This window comes from Barbus barbus (genome assembly GCF_936440315.1).
Source record: "Barbus barbus genome assembly, chromosome: 36".
NCBI classification, from domain to species: domain Eukaryota; kingdom Metazoa; phylum Chordata; class Actinopteri; order Cypriniformes; family Cyprinidae; genus Barbus; species Barbus barbus.
In genome coordinates, this window is record NC_136714.1 from 17,719,270 (window position 1) to 17,737,175 (window position 17,906).

Genomic DNA, 17,906 nt, shown 5'->3' on the forward strand with positions numbered 1-17,906 from the left:
GATGACAGGGGAATGGAACAAAAGAGACAAGTTCATCTATTTGGTGATGGACATAGTGCCCAGGCAGGGGCAAACAGTCTATAACAGCATGTAAATGAAGTAGCCTGTGCCAACACACTAGCGCTGTCTCTTTATCATGAATAAATATTGGTGGTTCTCACCATCCAACTTGGGTGCTTGCTGTCTGACAAAGCCTTGTGCAACACCACATTCCAAGCATCCTGTTGCTACACTGGATGTCTTTATAAAGGTGGAAAAACCCTGTGATCGCATTATCAAAGAACAGGTTGGATGGTAAACACAAAGTAATTAACCTTTGACCTTAATGAATTTTAGGCCAGGGGAACACCACCTAACCATCTGATTGTCTGGGAAAGGGATTTCCAGGAGCATCGGTAGAGTCAAGTAAAAATATTCTTATTTATTAGACTTTACCTTTATTATTTAAGATTTTATATATGTGACCGTGGACCACAAAAACTGAGATTTATACACCATCTGAAAGCTGAATAAATTATTTTATTTTTATGCTTTGCATTGATGTATGGTTTGTTAAGATATGACAATATTTGGCCGAGATACAACTATTTGAAAATCTGGAATCTGAGGTTGCAAAAAAAAAAAAAAATCGAAATATTCAGAAAATCTCCTTTAAAGCTGTCTAAATTAAGTCCTTAGCAATGCATATTGCTAATCAAAAATTAAGTTTTGATATATTTGTGGTAGGAAATTTACAAAATATCTTCATGGAACATGATCCTTACGTAATATCCTAATGATTTTTGGCATAAAAGAAAAATCAATAATTTTGACTCACACAATGTATTGATGGCTATGGCTACAAATATACCTTTTCTACTTATGAGTGGTTTTGTTGTCCAGGGTCACATGTATATGTATATAAACGGTATATAGTCTGCAAGGATAGACATATAAAGACATTTATAATGTTGTAAAAAGATTTCAAATTTCAAAACTTATTTACAATAATTTTTTTAATTCATCAGAAAAGACTAGGGGGAAAGTATTACAGTTTCCAGAAAATATTAAGCAGCAAAACTGTTTTCAGCATGGATATTAATAAAAAAACATTTCTTGAGCACTAAATCAGCATATTAGAATGATTTCTGAAGGATCATGTGACACTGAAGACTAGAATAATGGCTTCAGCTTTACTATCACAGAAATATTATTTTTAACTTTAATTTTAGTTCATGTTCATTTTTTACATTTACTAATAGATTGTTAAAATCAAAAGTTGTGTCTGCTAACATTTTTTTAATGGAAGTGAGTTGACATTAACTAAAAGTGAAAAGTTAAGGAATGTTAACAAATACTGTAACAAATGTGTTGCTCATTGATAGTTGATGTTATTTAACACATTGCCTACCAAAAACTGTTACATAATGTGACCTTATTGTAAATTGTTACCCAGTTATTTATACTGTAATAATATTTTACAATCATACCGTTTTTACTCTATTTTTAATCAAATAAATGCAGCCTTGGTGAGCATAAGAGACTTAAAAAAAAAACACAAAAAATACCGATCTTGACTCGTAGCGTAACAGTGGCGTATTCATTTCTTATTCATGGGGAAAGAAAAAATATTTTTCTGTAATGTCCTATATTTTATGTTAATACTTTTGCATATAGTTTGGCTTATGCAATCCATTGTAACATTAATAAACGTTTTTAATGACATTTTTATTTTGTTGTTGTTGTTGTATAATTGCCATTTTGGTACTATATTAGATCAGTACTATATTAATCCGTGTCCTGAAGCAAAACCAGTTGAGAACCATGCACTCTACTTCAACCATATTCTATTTTATGAGGCTTGGCAACACAAAATCTTTTCAAATAAAGAGGCAACAGACTAGAGGAGCCCTGTGAGGAGAAGCAAGATTGCTAAATGTGACCTAAACAGGCAGCCATCTCCAGACCTGATTTGAAGGAGTGTCTCCAGTGACAGAGCGCTGTCTCCTTCATGCTCTGCTATAAATGGTTCCACTGTCGGGGAGAATGGGTGGAATAAACTTCACTCTCCAATCCCCTGGCCCATTTAAACAGCAGATGAAAAGGTGGAGGGACAGGCAATACATGTTACTCCTCTTTCATTCGCCGCCCGGCAGCTAATAAACAAAACAGCGAATATCCAGTGCATTTCTAGACAGCCGCTTTTCACCTGTCACTCCACATAAAGAGACAAGCTGGGATTCTCACATGCCACTTTCTCTATTGCTGTCATTCACACAGTAGCCTCCCAAATGAGGTTGTATTTATCATCTTGCAAGGCCTCTCTCGCTCTCTCTTTCTCTCTCTATGTCTCCGATGGCATAGTGACACAAGATTAATTCCCGTCAGCTGCTGAAAATAATTATTACATTATGGGAACAGTGATCCTTCTTTAGAACATGATTAAATATGTCTGAATCTATTGACTCGAGGCCCTGTGATTTATGTATTTATTTAGTCAATAGTCTAATGTAAATGATGTAATTAATTATAGATAGTGGTGTCGGGTCGTTGGTGAGAGGAGCCAGGCTTGCTGCTTTGTGCCGCTCGCTCTGACAGATGTGAGAGGAGGTTTCGGAGCAGTTCAGGGAATTCCTCGGCCCCCAGATCTATTTCTTTATCTGTCGTACCTCCGCTCTGTATATAGGCTCTACACCTCTCTCTCTTTTCATGGCTACCATTACAACTGATATACTTCTGACAATACACTCGCTCCTCATTCATTCTTCAAACTGAGATTAGTATAGGGCACAGTTTAGCTCCCTGAACGGTGTAACAAGACGAGGCTGTGGGATGGAGAAACGGGCTGAGTGTCAAAAGGGACTTGTTCTCATTTGCAGCTGGGTAAAAATTAATGTTTTTCAAATGAAGCTATAGATGAGTGTGAGTAGAGCAGGCTGCTCAGAGAGGTCTTTTTTTCTTCTGGTGTTTTTTATCTGAAAGGTAGATGATGATCTTGAAGGCTGTCATCATATTTAAAATATATTTATTTCATACTAAGTATAGTTCAAATCTGTTAACATTTACTAACATATCACTTGAAACTTACTGATATAAAAATTATACTTAAACTTTATTTGAAGTACTACTTGTGTACAAACACTGTCTGTCTGTCTGTCTGTCTGTCTGTCTGTCTGTCTATCTATCTATCTATCTATCTATCTATCTGTCTGTCTATCTATCTATCTGTCTGTCTGTCTGTCTGTCTATCTGTCTGTCTATCTATCTATCTGTTTAGTAGTTGTGAGTTTAACAAGTGTAGTTAATGTTTTTATTATAATTTATATATGAAATTAACATATTAAAATATAAACATACTTTACATATACATGAAATTGTATATATAATGATAGATAGATGTATTTTATATCTCTCTGTCATAAATATTAATATATTTATTTATTATTATTCATCCATCTATCCAACAATATCCATACAATATATATCTCTTATATGTATATCTGATTCTATCATCTATATTTTTCTATATTCTATTTATATATAACAGATCAACAAAAATACAGTAACTGTAATTTATCACTATATATATATATATATATATATATATATATTATACTGTACATATTTAGAACATGAAACATGAAATTGAAAGTAATCCAGTTTTAACTCTCTAACCTTGTAACCTTTCTGAAGAATCATTTTATATTAGGCCACTTTATTACAATTAATTCAAAATAACTCAAAAAGGCCCCTGATTCATGGAATGGCACAGAAGGATGGCTGATTTGTGAAGAAAATCTTTCTCCTCCACACTGCCCTATTCCTCCTCTCCCTGTGGAGCGCTTCATGACTGCCTCCCTCCCAGAAGGATCATGCGGTCAGCCACCAGTCTCACTGGGACGCCGGGGGTCACGTAGTGTCCCTTGTCATGCCCGAGTGAAGTGATTTCCATTTTAATGTCACACTTCTAATCTCTCAGATGCAATGTACAAGGCACAAAGGCTTTAAGTGGTCTTCATATATCACTCATTCCCAGCGCTTTCACTCAGGTAATCATCATGATTGCTCTCCATATCTCAATATCTGCAATAAGAGTCCTGCCCTGCCGTGGCTTACAGCCTCAGAGGAGACTGAAATTTGTAGGACATCATCCAGTCCCCCCGCCACGCGTGTTTCGTGCCACATGGAGACCAAAATAAGTGAACCCCATCCATTTAGCTGTGTCAATATTCTGCTCATTTGGGATTCCTTTAATGGATCCATATCCTGCTAAGATGTTATTCACTGACCCTAATGATAATGGCACTCTGACTGCAATAATCATAAAAACTTTGGCAATAAAAACTCATATTTTAAACACCTTGTGCTAATATCCAAAGGAAAAAGCCCAGAATGTGTTCATATACAAACAAAAAAAGGTCTCAAATTAATCAACCCCGTTAAACCTCAACATGCATCTTCATGCATTTCCTCCTATCCTATCAAAAAGCAATCTAAGATTATATGCAGAGTATATGTTTGCAGTAAAGCCAGCGTAGTAGAAAACCACCACAAGCCCATCTGGAGCACGATCAAGCTGTGTGGCTATACACACTGTGTCCGGGTGACTGCTCATCTGGCACACGGCACACCATCATTTTTCCCTGTCATGGACGGAGGGGGAAGGAATTTGCGGAGGAACCCCACCGTGGAATGTTTATATTTCATAAACAAAATGATGTTTTCACCATTGGCTGGGACGGGTGGTTCCAGTTGCTGAATTTCTCCTATGCCTGACGCAGATTATTAATGCGCTCGAGTAACTGTTAATTTCACTTTGGGGGAATGATTTATGGGCAGCCTAAGAAGAGAGGCATAATCTAATTGAGATCAGAATAGCTGTTTCTCCTGTAGTCACGGCAGTCCCATCCAGATGGGGCACTATGATTAATGCCTAATGAGCAAATAATCCATGAAATTAATATAAAACCATTTTTTAACAACACGGCTCACTTTTGGAAGGAATAAATAAATAAATTGAGACGGAAGTGTTTCTTTCTTCTTTGTGTGTGAGTGGCTGCAATCAAACCGTGGAAAAGGTTCTCGTTCGGTTAAGAGATTGGATTGTTTGCTCGCCCGGTTTACAAAGAAAAAAACAAAACAAGAAAAGCGAGATTTGATGGTAGGGCAGACCCAAAATGCGACGGCTGGAACAATTACATACGCATTTAAATATCAAAATGCCAAACATTATCACAGCCAACTAGAAAATAATCAAAACAAAATTACTGGTGGTGAAACAAATAATTTTGTGTGAATGTCTGCCAAGGGCTTGACGTGGCAGTGGGGTTTTAACTTGAAAATGGATCCAATTACATTAGACACCTTAACAGAGGTTTCAGATGGGGAATAATATGCAATAAAAGCCACAGATGAACGGCTTATTAAAGTTAAAACGTTGAATGCAGTCTGCAAAATTAAACTTATAACCAACTACGATGCACTTTAAATGATTTATGTTTATCGAAAAGCGGTATTATAATGAAGGAACAGATCTTGGATCAGAAATATCTGATGCTTATGTCAGAAAGATCCATATTAATAAATGCTGACATCTTCCTTAGCCATTGTCCGTATTGATTTTTCATGATGGTTTCATTGGTGAGCACTATAACATACTTTAGCAGTACCTTTAGCTGGGCAGCTTGACCAAAAATCATTGAAAGTCCTTTTTTAATGCTTCATTACTGAAATGGGCTGCTCACATCATTTAGCCCAGTTGCTAATGAGGTGAAGTGTGAATTTAGGTCAACAAAAAAGACCTCCTTATGCAATTACGTCAGGTTATTTATTTAACCCATGCTGACCAGCACTGTTTACATTTCATATAGAGTTTTTCCAATTTATACAGCTGGATTGTTGCTTTTTAGGACTGAGGTGTGAGTTTCCCAGTCTCACATTTGATTTTGATAGATTTCATTTTGTAGTTCAGTTAGTGTTATTTTCTACAAATGGATAAACACATTGTTTATCATTTTAAATTCAATTCATTTTAATACCGAAAAAAAAACATAATGAAATGCACATAGTTTAATTGTATTTTTTATTATTTGATTGATTAATTTAACATTCATATTTTATATAATAAATATTATATTAATAATATTACCTTCCTGTATCCACCTGACATCAATCTGAAACTCAATATCATTTTATTCAGGTGAGCAGCATACGGAGAAGAAAGACTGCAATTCACTTTGAGAGCAGGGCTGCACTTTCCACTCCATAAACACCTATAGAATTAGATTGGACACACTTTAACTCATTGGCTGTAAATTGGTGAGACTTTGAGGTCACCCGACTTTACTGAGCTATTATAATGTGCCAGTGAGTGACCTCTTTGAGAAACATATATACAACAAGACATCTCGCCTGTTGCATTGTTGAGGGTGAGGAACTGTACTACACAAACATCCCTGCCCATATTACTCACAACAGATAATTCAGAAAAACTGAATTATTAAAACACTTTATCGCTTTCAGGGTCAAATATATTGAGCCTGCCAGGGTGTGTGTGGGTGGAAGCTGAGATTGATTGTCTTCTTCACTGTGGTTGCTGAAAGGATTCTTTCACGTAAAAAGCAATTGTGCATGAACCTGCTGAAATTGTGTACTGTGATAGGCTGTTAATATTGAAATATATAAAACAATCCACAGTTTTAGTGGATGTAAGTATCCTGAGGTCTTGCATGCATTTGGCAAGATTTTATAAAATAATCTGTAAAATCAGGATTTTATTACTAACTTAATTTGAATTTAGTAATAAAAGTTACCCAGTCTGTTTGGAATTTAAAATTCTTTAGCTAATGGTAACCTCATTACTGATCTACAATTTCCAAATCTACCCGGTACATCAGCACAGCTCTCTTCACTCTCTACTTCAGCCTCTGGAATTAGGTTGAGAGCCATAAACTCCACTGCTATAAAAGAGGTAAAACAAATAAAAGCTGATTTGCCAAGAAAATAAAGTAAAGGCACATTTCAGAACATGCTTGACAAGATTGATCTGCTGACTTTTTATTTTCATTTTGGGATGTGCTAGTGGGCACATGTAAACTTTCATTTTTCATTTTCATTTCAATTTATTGAAAATATTCATTATATTTATATTATAATTCTTTAAAATCATAACTCAAAATGGGCATGTAAATTCTTGGCTACTTGGGTGGGGAGTGCATCTGGGTTCTTTTAACTCCCTGGGCTGCTGTGAGACAAATTGTTACAAATTGTGAATTTTCCATTCTAGAGGATTACAAAGAGGCCCCATTGAGCTGCTCTCCACAGCACACACACTAGAGCAGCAGGAAACCAGAGCAAAGCTTAATGAACAATGAAGCTGAGGGAATTATCTGAGTGACAGCCAGTGTCTTTTCAGCATGAGATCTCAAGAAAACTCTTAAGATACTGATCCTCTTTAAGGAGGAAGGTGCGGCTTAGTGCAAAAAAGTTTGGGAGAATTTGTTTCTTTTTATCAACAAACATTGTTTTTCAAAAAAATTTAGGAGGAAAAAAAATGCCACTAAGTAAAAATAATTTAAAATCTAAAATAAATTATATAATATATATATATATATATATATATATATATATGTATATATATATATATATATATATACAGTATCTCACAGAAGTGAGTACACCCTCACACTTTTGTAAATATTTTGTTATATCTTTTCATGTGACAACACTGAAGAAATGACACTTTGCTACAATGTAAAGTAGTGAGTGTACAGCTTGTATAACTTTGCTTTGCTATGCTTTGCTATCCCTTTGCTATCCCCTCAAAATAACTCAACACACAGCCATTGATGTCTAAACCGCAGGCCACAAAAGTGAGTACACCCCTAAGTGAAAATGTTCAAATTTGGCCCAATTAGCCATTTTCTCTCCCGGTGTCATGTGACTCATTAGTGTAACAAAGTCTCAGGTGTGAATGGGGAGCAGGTGTGTTAAATTTGGTGTTATCGCTCTCACACTCTCATACTGGTCACTGGAAGATCAACATGACACCTCATGGCAAAGAACTCTCTGAGGATCTGAAACAAATAATTGTTGCTCTACATAAAGATGGCGTAGGCTATAAGAAGATTGCCAAGACCCTGAAACTGAGCTGCAGTACAGTGGCCAAGACCATATAGTGGTTTAACAGGACAGGTTCCACTCAGAACAGGCCTCGCCATGGTCGACCAAAGAAGTTGAGTGCACGTGCTCAGCATCATATCCAGAGGTTGTGTTTGGGAAATAGACATATGAGTGCTGCCAGTATTGCTGCCAGAGGTTGAAGGGGTGGGGGTTCAGCCTATCAGTGCTCAGACCATACGCCGCATACTGCATCAAATTCGTCTGCATGGCTGTCGTCCCAGAAGCAAGCCTCTTCTAAAGATGATGCACAAGAAAGCCCGCAAACAGTTTGCTGAAGACCAGCAGACTAAGGACATGGATTACTGGAACCATGTCCTGTGGTCTGATGAGACCAAGATAAACTTATTTGGTTCAGATGATGTCAAGCGTGTGTGGCGGTAACCAGGTGAGGAGTACAAAGACAAGTGTGTCTTGCCTACAGTCAAGCATGATGGTGGGAGTGTCATGGTCTGCGGCTGCATGAGTGCTCTCCGGCACTGGGGAGCTACAGTTCATTGAGGGAACTATGAATGCCAACATATACCGTGACATACTGAAGCAGAGACTGGGCCGCAGGGCAGTATTCCAACATGATAATGACCCCAAACACACCTCCAAGATGACCACTGCCTTGCTAAAGAAGCTGAGGGTAAAGGTGATGGACTGGCTAAGCATGGCTCCTTACCTAAACCCTATTGAGCATCTGTGGGGCATCCTCAAACTAAAGGTGGAGGAGCACAAGGTCTCTAACATCCACCAGCTCTGTGATGTTGTCATGGAGGAGTGGAAGAGGACTCCAGTGGCAATCGGTTAAGCTCTGGTGAACTCCATGCCCAAGAGGGTTAAGGCAGTGCTGGAAAATAATGGTGGCCACACAAAATATTGACACTTTGGGCCCAATTTGGACATTTTCACTCAGGGGTGTATTCGCTTTTGTAGCCAGTGGTTTAGACATTAATAGCTGTGTGTTGAGTTATTTTGAGGGGATAGCAAATTTACACAGTTAAATAAGCTGTACACTCACTATTTTACATTGTAGCAAAGTGTCATTTCTTCAGTGTTGTCACATGAAAAGATATAATAAAATATTTACAAAAATGTGAGGGGTGTACTCACTTCTGTGAGATACTGTAAATCTATCTATCTATCTATCTATCTATCTATCTATCTATCTATCTATCTATCTATCTATCTATCTATCTATCTATCTATCTATCTATCTATCTATCTATCTATCTATCTATCTATCTATCTATCTATATAATTTTGTTGTTTTTAAAGACTTTGTTTAAAAAATCTTTCAGTTGCACTTTCATGTGGTTTCTCAGCTAAGTTCCAGTTCTAAAACACTAAATAAACTAATAACTAATAAAATATGTTTGTGCTTTGGTCCACAGAAGGTTAATATTTACTCTCACAGTTATCCCACAGGCCTTCAAGACCTGACCTTGCTTGAGAACAGACACAACTTGTGTTGTCTACAAGTGAGAGGTGAAAGAGAGGCAAGACCCATGAGAGCTTGATTTATGGCCGTGCTCCCCAGAAAACAGTCTTTTATGTACCTAATCCTGCCTGGGAAAGTTGGTATACATGATAGAAAGTTGTCAGTTCCACACAGATAGGGTGAGCAAAACAAGGCTCAAATTATACTTTTTTTTGCTCCTGGGCTATAATGGTATTTTCCCATGCTCGCCAAAGCCCTGTCGTTTGTTTAGCAATGTTGCAATTGGGTGTTAATGCCTCTTTAGTTATGTCACTCCTGTCTGCTGAGGAGCAGGATAGGCGTCTCGGTGTTTCCTCTCTCAATCCTTGACTGTTTCAGAGAGGTGAAATTAAGACAGTGTTACTGTGAGGTCAGAAAGCAACAGCGCAGGAATCTAATGCTTTTTACTCCGTGACAGGGAAGAATCTGACATATCCCATGTGGCAGCTGCTCTCTACGCCTTGTAAGTGGCCGGCACATCAGGACACTTAGCCTATTATTATCGCTTTTGCAATAATGACAGACTGACTGTACATCATCCCTGTACATATTACATGGCTACACATCAAATAATTAAACATGGACATTAAATATTGTTTTGAGTTTTTTATCATATTACCTGTGAGGTTTCACTAAAGAAAATAAATCCATTACAAAAGATGACAAAAGTTTAATTACAAAGTACAAAACAATTTGCCTATCAACAAGACAAAGACTGCAACAATCTTTCAGTAAAATTAAAGGGATAGTTCACCCCAAAATTAAAATTCTGTAATAATTTACTCACCCTCAAGTTGTTCCACACCTCTGAGTTTATTTCTTCTGTTGAACACAAAAGAAGATATTTTAAAGAATGTTGGTAACCAAACAGTTGCTGCTGACCATTGACTTCCATATATGGAAGAAATATTATGGAAGTCAATGGGGACCAAAAAACTTTGTGTTCAACAGAAGAAAGAAATTCAGGTTTGGAACAACATGAGGGTAATTAAATGATGCCAAAAAATAAATAAAAAATTGGGGGGTGAACCATCTGTGTAATATTTAAGAGCTCTGAGGTCATTTTCACTACAATCCATAACTGAGGTGTAACAGTTGCGTTTATGTGAAATGAACTGAAAAAAGTTTGGCATAGAAACAATTTTCAATCAGAAATTACAATTACAAAGATATGTCAAGTAACACATTGAATTAAGCGTGAAATTTTGAAGTAGAATGACTGAAATAGTATTTTATTGTTAAACATATTTTCTTTACAACTTTGACAGTTTTTATGTGATTTTATGATTTTTTTAAAGGGCAACTTATTAAGAATGCAGGCATCTGATCATCTCAATCTCATTAGAAAACATAACGTAAACTCATAGTCATTAAGTCAAGATTTTGTATGATTTGTAGGGAAATATACAATTTTTAGGGAAATTTTTTTAACATGAAGGTCCACCGCAAACCTAAACATCGTAAAAATGTCTGAATAATTTACAAATTGGCCACCGATTTTCCAAAAATAGTTGCAAATTACCATTACAAGAGTGTGTTGGTGTGAAACTGCAGTGTTGCCATGGATGGTGATGAATATTATGAATTGTCATACCGCTACAAATGATGCAATTGACAAATTGACAAAGCATATTTCATAAACCAAGTCCAAAATGAACCACTGAGCTCAGTTAATGTGGATACTTTTGAGCTCTAAATTATGGTGTAACAGGAACAGGAACGTTCGTATATAATTTATGCCTTTTGTTGACTCAGAAGCTTGACATGGCCTTTCGAATCTAAACTTTTGACCCCTGGCCACTGTGGTACAGCTGATGGTGTTTAAGGAGAACGTAATGGGGCTCATTTCAGATGGAATCATTCCAAGTGTAAACAAAGATTCTGATGCCTCATCCAGATTCTCCTCACACACTTCGAGGAAGGAGATCCTGGCCTCATTACTGCAGCCAGTGTGACGATCATGTCCAGAGCCAGAGGGACTTGACATTTTGCCCTCTTCCACGAGGAGAACTATACTATTGTCTTTAATATAGAATCATCCAGCCAATATTTGGTCAATGGTGCATTAAATAACTAGTTGACATGATGATGGATATCTAAATACATTGTGTTGATAAAACATGTATAATTTCTTAGTATGTTTCCCAGATTGTTGATTTAACTTAAAGTCATTTATAAGACAAAAACCATGTAGCTGTGTTTTAATCTATTTTGATTATATACGCGAAAAGCAACACATGTTGATGAACCTCTTCAATCTAAACAATGGTTTTCCCTGAAATGACTTTGTTTTGGCCTTGTTAGAATTGTCTGTTTGACCTTGCAATCTCAATTGCAAACCAGCAATGTCTATTTCAGCAAAAACCCACAGTTTGTGTTTGTTTTATTGACTGGCCACAGACCAGAGTTGTACCTCCTTAGAGTTTCATTTTGTATTGGCAGGCCACTGACAGAGGTGTTTTATTGAAGCTCTTTAGAGTTTAACAGCTCGGGGCATCAATGTGTGCTAAAGAGACGCCTATAAAATCAAACAAAATGAGATGAGAAACACCTCAAACATAATGGGAAGTAAAAAATTAGAACCATTAACCTCAGGTGATTAAATGGTAGCAATGGCCTGTTTAGTTTTATCACTTTAACATGCTCAAGCATCATGTTTGTCTCATGTAGATCTCAGTCGTTTACAGGCTGTTTCAATATTTTCTGTTTCACATATATTGAAATGTTCCCATTATGTAAACGTTATTTGTGAATGTTCTCTTAATGTTCAAAACATCCATTTTTCAAGAAGAGCATTTATATACTGCTTCCAATATTCAGTGACAGCAATAGTGACAAATATCTCTATGAAAAATAAAGAGGCACGAATAGGATCATAGCCTGCTGAACTTGAGGTCCCGTCATTATTGATTATGGAAATATGCATGACTATGACCTAGGGATTTTATGAGCCTTAAGCATTGATTAAAATACACACCAAAACATCTTTGGCAGTAAAATCACGAGTCCATTCAATTAGCGGCCCCCTGTCTTAAATTCTTCCTCTTTAAAAGCATTTCAATCTTTTATGTATTTACTCCATTGTCCAAATATTAAATTAAGCTCGGGCCATACTGATGGCGAATGACCTTATTGTGGAACATTTGACCTCCGACTTTTGACAGAGAGGATCGTCTGGGGCTCTGGTCATGTGGTGGATCAGAGGGAAGAGGTCAGAGCAATGCACTTAAGTTTTTCTCTGCCCATGGTCCTCCATCCGTTTGCATGAGGCTACAGCCTTAGATTTGGCATTCAGATCAATAGATTCTCAAAGATTGACTTCATAAGTAGGTCATAAGAAGCATTTTAGATATTAGCGCTGGCCAGCAAGAGGCTACGCAGAGTTCATGCTCTAGTCTCTCACTTAAGCTCTCACCCTAGCAATAAAAATGAGAAACATATACATGAATCATCTAAATTCAATAGGCAGAAGGAGAAAGAAAAAGGCTGGATAATAGTCTCCTCCAACAGATGATAGACAGTTAAACAAGAGTTTTTGAGTTAAACTCTTTTTATTTGTTTGTTTGTTTTTTGGCCTTCATTTTGTCTTTTGCTTTGTTGATGTTTTTTTTATTAACTCAGTTATTGAGTTAAAATATTTTGATTTGTTTGTTTGGGGTTTTTTTGTTTTTTGCTTTGCTTTGCTTTGTTGATGTTTTTTAGTAACTGACTTTTTAAATTAAACTCTTTTAATTTGTTTGTTTTATTTAGCTTTTTCCATATGCTTTGTTGATGTTTTTATTTTTGCTTTGCTGTGCTTGGATTTTCTTTTCTTTCTTTCTTTTTTGTTGTTTACTGTTTATTGATTTGTTTGTTGTTATGGTTGTTATTGGTTTGGTTTATTGGTTTATTGGTCCATCCATCATCATTTAAATTGAGCCTGATTTTGTTTTCGTTATTAACCTTAAACCTTAACCTGTTTTAAATAAAATGATATTAACATTATTGTTTCAGTCCAATATTTAGCCTATGTTTAAGTTGCCCACATCAGTGTTTCTGCAACGATAACACATCGCAGCATCATGACCCAATCTAGTATAGCCTACATATCATTTTAAACCACTAGCTAAAAAATATGAAAGACATCTTGAGACAAATGATAGAAAGATACGCCCGAGCTCATCAATGAAATTCACGCTGCGAGTTGGTTTAAAATTCCATATTTCAAGAAGCTAGAAGAATACCACCCCAGAGCAGCGGGATAATATCATTTCCATGTTCACTTTTTCATAATTTTTCATCAGACCCAATATTTAATGCTGTTAGCCAGAACGCACCGGCGGTCACAATGAAAAGCTTGTCAATGGCCGCATGTGTCAGACACACAGCTGCTATTGAGTGAGCTGTCTCTGTAATGGAGTGACGAGTCTGGGGAGAGACACCCCCTGAAACACATTTGGGTAATATGCCAGGGCAGTTCCTGTTTATCATGTGATTCATTCACGGACGGGCGCGGTACATTATGTACATAATTCACTGCTTACATTTGTCAAAACATGGGTTTGTATGAGAGCTAATGATCCGCGTTAAATTAATGACACCATAAAGGAGAAAAATCCACTGTTCACACAGGCATGACAGGATCCACTGGCCCTGCTAAAGCATTAAACTTATAAGGGTGTAATCAGGCCCTGAAAACACAACACGGCAAACGGCGTGGGGAATGTACCGTACTCACTATACTATACGCAGTTCATAAAACATTTTTCTAGCTAACCTCATCGCGTTTTGTGCAGGTTTCCAAAAAATTTAAAATAATAATTTATAATTTATACAACGAACTATATAACTGATAGATTGCGATATTAAGCAATCAATTTTTAAAATGTGTTTTTTATTATTCTTATTAATAGTTAAAAAAGTACAATTAAATAGATTGATTTTAATTTAAATACAATATATAATATAATGGATGTAGGCTATATTACATATATCTATCTATCTATCTATCTATCTATCTATCTATCTATCTATATTCATATATAATATTAATAATATAAACTACATTAAAAAGAAATCCATTTTTAAATAATTTTGCAAGTTATTCATAATTTTATATGTTAAACGTATGTATGTATGTGTATATATATATATATATATATATATATATTATATATACAGTATATATATATATATATATATATATATATATATGTGTGTGTGTGTGTGTGTGTGTGTGTGTGTTTTATATTATACATGTGTATCATATATTATGAGCCCTTCATATATTATATAAATCTATCTATCTATCTATCTATCTATCTATCTATCTATCTATCTATCTATCTATCTATCTATCTATCTATCTATCTATCTATCTATCTATCTATACACATAGACATTTCTCTCTATACTCACTTTTGATCAAACGTTTGGAGCTGGATGACACTGGCTTGGCTTCGTCTCTGTGTCCTCCAATAGCAGGAAGTACACTATCAGCTGATTCCTGCTCTACCCATAATCCTCTCTCTCTCTCTTGCTCAATGTCACTATTGCTGAATGATACGAGACATGACAGAGCTTCTCCACTACTTTAATTTCATTAAAAGATATAATACATTCAGGGTGCACTTTATCACCTTTTTATTGTCTTTTTAATTCATCGCACTGGTCCTCTTTGTGTCAGCTATAACTTTTCTCCCGGCGAGCGAGGGCTACGCATCTTGCCACACAATACAGCCCTAAATGCATGTATAATAAGGCTTTAATTTCAGTGGCATGCTGGGTCTCCGCAGCCAGCAAGGGAGAAATCTATTACTCCACTGCCATTTTCCTAAGTGTTTGTACCCTACTATGACCCTGCTACTTTATCTGTTGGTTTTTATTTTCAGAGTGTATGCTGTCCATATGTTACTCTAATAGTTGCTATAATTCTTGGCCAATAGGGCTCATGTTTTATTGGAAGTGAGTTAAAAAAAAGAAGATAAAAAATAAAAAAGGACAAGGCAAGAATGCATTTGAATAAAAAGCCTCTTTAGCAAAACACTAATGGGCTGACATTGATGCATTTGCATAGAGATGAATCATACAGGCCTGGCTTGACGTGACTTTTAAAATATGATTGAGGAGGTTATTATTGCTGCACTGTGCTACGTGTTAGCAGGTTATTTTAGCATGGCTAGTGCTAATAAAATGCAGGACTCAGGACTTGGCTGATGAGGGCAGTTTATTCATGGCCTGAGCCATCTATTGAAGGTGCTCATTTTGCCATTATTCCCCCCCCAGACCCCCACCATCATAAGCATTAAACAAAATGCCAACAGTTTATAGTTTTTGAATAAGATTATATGTACATCACTGTTTCTTCAAAAATATTAACCAGCGCAGTGTTTTTACCTGTGATAATAATGAGAATGTTACTTGAGCATCAAATCAGCATGAAAATTATATCTGAAAGATCACGTGACACTGAAGACTGCAGTAATGATTGCTGACAATTCAGCTTTTCATCACAGAAATAAAATAGAAAACAGCTATTTTTAATATAATAGAACTGTTTTGACTGTATTTTTGATCAGCCTTGGTGAGTATAAGAGACTCAAAAGCATTAAAAATCTTACTAACCCCAAACGTATGAATGATATTTTATATATGAGATGTTGAAACAAAACCCACCCCTTATTCCACAGTGTAGGAGTCCTTCTGTCAGATTAGTTTAAATGTGCTTATCTTAGGTTGTTTACCACCATCTGATTGTGAATCCAGATTTGTTTGTAAACCACTGCAACTAGAAGCTTTGACAGATTGTGAGAACATCATTAGACAAGATTACAGGAGATTATAAACACTAGAGTGTGTTCATACCACCCAGGATGCCCTCCGAAACCTCAGCTCCTGGAGAACAATACAAATATACTCAAGAGACCACACAGCAACCTCAAACCCAAACTTCCACGATCACCTGCACCTCTATGAGTAACAGAGCAATGATTAACCAGACAGCTTTTTTAAAAATAGATAATGTGTAAATACAGCTTTAATATAACATGAGAGAAGACTAAACTGTATTATTATGGACACTGTAATCATAAGTGTAGAATTAAAAGGCCAAATAAGATAAAACCTTTCATGCATTGAAAATATCGCAGGGAGCTCATTGCCCTGTGACAAGCACCCAGGGTATTCATAATAGGGGATCCCAAGGTACTCTTTATCAGGACTCTCCAAATGGTTGGGAAAAGAGATAAGGCCTGAGGCGCATGTAAGCCAGAGTTCATTCTCTACGCCTGCAGCCTCTTGTGACACAGTCTTGTATGTAATCTCTTGTAGTACACGTTCAACTGAGAGCACATCAATGGGGTTCTTTATCCAAAACACACAGTTATCAGCAAATTAGTCACATCACTAAATGTCAAAAGACATCTTACCAAGTGCCACGGATGAAGACGTGCAGAGAAAAACGCATGGGAACTGCAGTACAGATGAGATCCAATGTGTCTTTTTATGTAGCCGGAGATGTTTGCAGGAGTAAAAAAAAGAAAAAAAAGAATTGTGCAACATTCAGAACTGAAAAATATAAACTAACTTACTTTCAGTTAATGAGCCAGGATTTGAATTTAATTTAAAAGGCCACACTCCACAGGAAGTTGAACTGCAAAAACAGCAGGAGGAATTTACTGCATTGCAATTTAATTAAATTCAGCACAGGGAAAGCATTCTGGGAAATGAAGTTCCACCCTAATCCACAAAAGCTTATCCATTGCATATAATATAAACTGAACGCAAATATCTGGGTGCAATTTTATCTATCTATCTATCTATCTATCTATCTATCTATCTATCTATCTATCTATCTATCTATCTATCTATCTATCTATCTATCTATCTATATCTATCTATCTATCTATCTATCTATCTATCTATATCTATCTATCTATCTATCTATCTATCTATCTATCTATCTATCTATCTATCTATCTATCGTTTTTGTTAAGTTTTTAAGTTTCCTTTTTTTGTTTGTTTAAATTTCAGAACTTTCAATCAAGGCAATATTAGTTAAAATTTAAAATTTTGCCGTTATATTAATTTAACTCATTTTAATTCTACTTCCTTACATTCAAATTCAAACTACAAATCTGCATCCTGTTTGCAGCTCAATAAAATCTGCAGTTATATGATTTTTGTTATTATTTCAATTCATTTTAATTCTGCTTCAAACTACAATTCTGCTTCCTGTTTGCAGCTCAATAAAATTTGCAGTTATATGAATTTCTTTGAATTTCAATGTTTTTTTTTGTTGTTGGTT